The sequence below is a fragment of the Phasianus colchicus genome, chromosome 3 (genome assembly GCF_987193195.1).
Source record: "Phasianus colchicus chromosome 3, bPhaCol1.hap1.1, whole genome shotgun sequence".
Taxonomy (NCBI): domain Eukaryota; kingdom Metazoa; phylum Chordata; class Aves; order Galliformes; family Phasianidae; genus Phasianus; species Phasianus colchicus.
The window spans coordinates 52,133,501-52,139,645 of NC_143438.1; positions in this window are offsets into that span (position 1 = coordinate 52,133,501).

Below are 6,145 nucleotides of genomic sequence, written 5' to 3' on the forward strand. Positions count from 1 at the left end.
TTCTTCAACTACAATTTAGAAGCCTGTTTGTGACTGTTATTAAACTTGTTGTTTAATAAAGAAACATGAATGAATTTCAGGAAAGAAAAATAGCATATAATAGTGACCTCAATCCTGCTATAAGCCATTCAGCAAAACACTCCTAACAAAGTATCAGCAGAATGCCACACCAAGTCGGTAACTTCTTTAATTGGATGCAGGATCCTACAGTCTTCCAGAGGCTCACTGAGACCTTGGCAGCATATGGCAGAGGAAGTGAATAGACCTACAAGCTGAGGATCTCAGTAGATTATTTTCTTGGGAACAATCTCTCAATCAAAACTGCCAGCTTTGATTCTTTTTGCTCTAATCTGATTTTGTGGTAATAAATAACACATTGAAGCTGCCGTGAGCAGCATATTGTACTACTTGCAAGATGAAAAGACCACTAAATCTAAGCAAAAATCCAAAAGTGCCTTCAATTTTGCTTGAATTAGTACAACTGCATAGTTCAAATGTTCCTTCCTACTGAGTAACCAAATACATTTTCATTCTATTTAAAGTAATTGTGTTTTCATAAATAAAAATATTAGAGTTTTGCTTGTAAAAATTTCTGAACGACTCTGAAAAAATACAATAAATGATCATTTGAAACGTATTTTGAGTAGACTGACTTGGGATTTTTTTTTCAACAATCAGTGGAAAATTCAGTTTTCTTTAAAACTGAAGGTTTGTGCAAACAGTATCCATTTCTAGTTTTCTTTTAGGGGGAAAAAAAAAAAGGACTAAAGAAAAAATTGGGGTATCCCAAGGTAGAACTATTTCATGTGTCAAAATGGTTAAGATACTTTAAGTTTGCACAGCAGAATTTTTTTTCTCACATCCCACTGGAATTACAGTACAACTTCCTCAAGTAATCATTCTCTGTATTGTTCTTTCCCATTAGATGGCCTTCTCTGTGATACTCGTCTGTTCCTCATCTCTGAAACAGTGCTTCAGAAAATCTGTAGATCAAAGAGAAGAAAGAGAACAAACAACACTTGAACTGCAATGTTTGGGCAGCCCAAGCCCACATGGACATTTGCCCAACTGCAAATGCAAGCGGAAACTATTGAAATGACAATTTATGCATTCTAGTCACAAGTCATAAATGAAGACCCAAACTCAACCTGCAGTAAAGAATCTGGACAAGGAATTACTTGAGCTGATTTCTTAACTTATAGTCTTATGTGGCAGAGCTCAATTTTCCCAGCTGAATAATAACGGATTTCCTGCCTAATGTCTCTTTTGCCCATCTGCACTCCCTGACTCTCCAAAAGAAAACAGAAAGATGAGGAAGGAGCTTACTTAATTGCAAAACGGTGAATATTATTATTCTTCCTCATTTTCAAATGCACTTAATTAATGATGTTCTTACTTTCTTGCATAAATGCTGAGGCAGTTTTCAGACGTTAAATGTAAATATTTATGGCAGTATATTGGCATGAACCAATTTTGTAATTTATGTCTCATCAATGAATTTTAAGCTGTTTCTTTACTGCCAAGGGAACAAAGAGTAATAAAAAGATCAAGCTTGTTCTTCTTTCAACTCCTCAAATAATATTTATCCAAACTGTAGAGCACTGTTTTGTTTAAGGACTGTACAAAAATAGGAACATAAAAATTGAAAGGCCAGCCCTGCGTTGTCATGAAGTACTGTCAGTCCACATGCAAAGGTTTTAGTATTTGCTCATTTGGAAAACTCTTCTCTGAACAAACCACCAAGTTAACCCACCACCATGGGTGTATGTGAGGTGATGTCCATGTGCAAGGTTAATCACAGAATCGTAGGAGTTAGAGGGGTCCTCTGAATATCATTGGGTCCAAACCACTGCTAAAGCAGGTTCCCCAAACTAGGTTGCACAGGAAAGTAGGCAGGGTTTGAATATCTCCGGAGAAACAGACTCCACCCTTCTCCAGGCAGACTGTTCCAGTGTTCTGTCACTCTCAAAGTAAAGAATTTTTCCTCACGTTCATATGGACCTTCCTGTGTTCTAGTTTGCACCCATTACTCTTAGCCCTTTGCTGGGCACTATTGAAAAGAGCCCAGCCCCATCCACTTGATTAAAGGGGGATGTTACAGAAAGAAAAAGTCCTCTTTGCTCTTTTTCCATATGAGCGTTTGGTGAATTTCAGACTCTGAACTTTACTACAATTGTATTTACAGATAACCGATTTCAGGTAAAATTAGTGTCAGTTTAGTGCATGTGATATCATAGAAGTTTCTTTTGCTCTAAATCTTTTCAGGTCGTCTTAGCTCTTTGCAGCTGGCATGAGCAGGGTTTTGTAGGGCTCTTTCTCCCTGAAGGGCTGTGAACTCAGGTTACTAATTCAGTGCAGGCACTTGAAAAGTATCAGCACTAAACAAGTCAGCCTGCAGTGCAGATAAACCAACAGTACAAATAAAAGTAGAGCCAGAGGTCAAAGCTATCCTCTCTGCTATACCATCATCACTGTAATTTAATGAGAGGTTTTCACACATAGATGGATGCTGTGATGATTCTAAGAATCTCAGTTAAATGTAGTGAAGACATATCCTAATGCATCAGCATCTCCTTACGCTTACTGATTTGACAGACATGCGCTCTCAAACAAGCCAGCTATGTGCTAAGACTATATTTTTCAGCAAAGTACTCTGTTGACTTGTTGCACATCAACAAAACTTTCAGACTGTGTTTAGAAAGTAAAATGTGAAGGAACCTTCTCTGTGAACACATCCACTTCCTTAAAAACTAGCACTATCTCCATTAGTTTACAAAATCTGCCAAAAAATAGTTGAGTTTTTGTCCTCGCGCTTCCAACAGAAACTCTCCCTAAACACTGCTGATTTGCTTGATTTTCTTCTAATTGTCAGTCTAAACCTCAGAGCAGTTAATATCTGGTTTCATGCCTGTACGGTTCTTTTAAAACAAAATAAGTTTGTTAAGCCAAACACTTCTAATGTTTCCTGATGAATTAGTTGTAATGGTATACACAGTAAACTTAAGAGTATTAGTTCATGTATCTGAATCGTGACATGAGGAAAAAAAAAAAAAAAGATCAAAGATACTATCTTTCTTGTAACCAGGGAATGCCACATATCTGTATCTACAGTTCTTGAAATCCTTCACAGTAGTGGTGCATGATAGCAGCTGACACTGGATCTGATAAGTAAGACCAGAAGATATGGTTTCCACAGTGCAAGTGAAATTTTTCGCAGCAGTCTTCTTCTCAACTATAGTTCATATTTACAGCACTTATTAATGTTCATAGACTTAAAAAAGAAAAAAAAAAGGCTAATATTTCTACCAGCTGCACAGCAGGATCTTGAGCAATAGCTTGTACCTGCCTGAATGTTGTCTGTTATGTAAGTTTTCCCAGAAAGATAAGTCACAGTGCCCTGAAAAACAAGGTCTATAGGCACCTTTAGAGCAGGCTGGGTTGCTACGCAGCTGGGAAACAACAGGAGAGTTGTTCTGCCACTCCTTGTTTTACATACATAAAAGGCCTTGTATTTCAGCGCTGTCAGGCAGTAACAAAACGCCCGTGATAAAGGCAGGAATCTGGTGCATGCCGTTACAGCCCAGCCAGACCCACAGCTCAGGAGGATTACTCACTGCCGCAGCTGCCGCACCTGGTGGGTTCCACAGCCTGGCTGTTAGGAAAGGAGAAGAAAACTATAAAACTGAAAAAAGGGAGGGTTTATTTCTAGTGATTACAAGGCAATGAACAGCATGATTTTTTGTATAGAGTGTGGCAGAATGCAGGGAGAGTCAGAATCAGGGTTATTGCACACAGGAAAACAATGGCTCCCTTCTGAGAGTGTGAAATATTTACTCAAAGCACCAAACTCTGGAGCTAATGTACTTCTGTACCTCTACTCTGCTCTTGTGAGGCCCCATCTGGAATACTGCGTCCAAGTGTGGAGCCCCCAGTACAAAAGACAGGGAGCTGTTGGAGAGAGTCCAGAGGATGGCCACGAAGATGATCAGGGGACTGGAGCACCTCCCCTACGAGGACAGGCTGAAAGAGCTGGGCTTGTTCAGCCTGGAGAAAAGAAGGCTGCGGGGTGACCTCATTGCAGCATTTCAATACCTAAAGAGAGCCTACAGAGGAGAGGGGAATCAACTATTTGAAAGGGTAGATAACAGCAGGATGAGGGGAAATGGTTTTAAGTTGAGGGAGGGGAGATTTAGGTTGGACATCAGGGGGAAATTCTTTACAGAGAGAGTGGTGAGGTACTGGAACAGGCTGCCCAGAGAGGTTGTGGATGCCCTGTCCCTGGAAGTGTTCAAGGCCAGATTGGATGGGGCCCTGGACAGCCTGGTCTAGCATTAAATGAAGAGGTTGGTGGCCCTGCATGTGGCAGGGGGGTTGGAGATTCATGACCCTTGAGGTCCCTTCCAACCCTGGCCGTTCTGTGATTCTGTGATTCTGTATTATTTTATTCTACTTCTATTTTTCCCACCAAGGGCCCTGGTCATGCAAGCACATAGTAGATGGGAGCTATCATGGATGGGACTACAGATGCCAGGAGCCACTAGGGCTTTGGGATACTTCTCTGCAACATGTACATTTTTTCACAGAATCTACAACATCCTTAACATATGCCCGATCTTTGGAGGCACTCAAGGCTAGGTTGGATGGGCCTCGGGCAGCTTGATTTGGTGGGTGGCAGCCCTGCCCACAGTAGTGAGGTGGAGCTGGACAAGCCTTGAGGTTCCTTCTGACTGAAACCATTCTACTGCTCTACGATTCTATGATATTTCGAATAACTAAATGTAATTTTGATGCATTTAAGTGGAGCCTTGATGCACTGCTTTCTTCTGGTATCTTTTTTACAGCTGAGTGGAAGTTGGAGCTCCTATGCAGTAAAGAATCTTTTAACAATGTAGAAAAGTTTCAGGAAATAGTTTCAAACAATGGGAAAGATTTTCATAATAGTTCAACATGAATCATGATGAGATTTAAACATTTATTTGCTGAGGATATACGCTGGATTTTCCATCTTAATCCCACTTGCTAAATACTGCACTTGGCTCATGTGATTGGGTCTCTTGACTAAAAGAAGAAACTAAACTTTTCTATGGAGGAAGCAAATTAAAAACACCTACTTTTCAACGGCAACAGCAGGATCACCTTTGCTTTTGTAAGAGGCAGAGCTTGACTCTGCTGATCCAAAGCATGCCCTTGTCCTCTGCCCCAGCCGCTCCCTCAGCACAGAGGGAGTGGCTGCCACACTGGGACCAGACAAGGCTGGGTGAGTCACCAAGCCCCTTGCACAGAGGCCATAGGTGAGACCATACCTCTCCAGGATGCTTGTGCTGACAATTACCAGCGCTGGAAGCAAGCACACCGTCTCTGCAGGAAAGATATGCATTGTTTTAGAAGATAATTCATTCAAAGCCTATAGAGAGAATGCCAGCAGACATCTGTACTTCACAAAAATAGCACCTGATGCATACTGTACATCTTGGAGACCCCCTTTCCTGAGCCAGCACTAAAGAAGGGCTTGGCTGCTTTTAAGGTTTTAAAAGCAGCGGTGAATTTTCTTTGTTCTCTGGAACCTGTGAACTTTGAACTGCTGCTATCTCCAGAAGGAAAACAAAGATCTAATGCTGCACGGATCCTCCCATGCATGCTGGCTTTGGGGTCAGAACTGTGGTGGGAGGAGGACAGTTTTGCAGCTGCCAGTTTAAAGTGGATAAAAGCTAGAAATTCTAAGTCAGGGGATACTGGCACAGCTAGGAGCTGTTAGAAGCAAACTGATGCTGTTTGACATTTATTTCAAAACATCAGACATTTTCCTTCTGTAAGATATGAAATAGTTTTCCATACCAGAGAACAGAAGTTTCATAATATTTAAATTATTCCTGCTTTAATCTGTTAAAAAAAAATAATAATAATGTGCAGAAGAGCTTCTGGTCTTGTTGTGGGCAAGCTGCTAGAAGAGATTTCCTTTCAAAGGAAAGCAGTGCAAAGGATTTTTCAAAGAAAATTAAATTAACTTTTTATTCCATCGTATCAGCCTTCAAAAATGGCGAAAGATTGTAAATGCATGTTTGCTAACACATCTTTAACCGTGCACTGGATAGGCAACTAAAAGCTGTTTCAGAACTCCACAGAGCCAATTGAAAGATTAAGACGA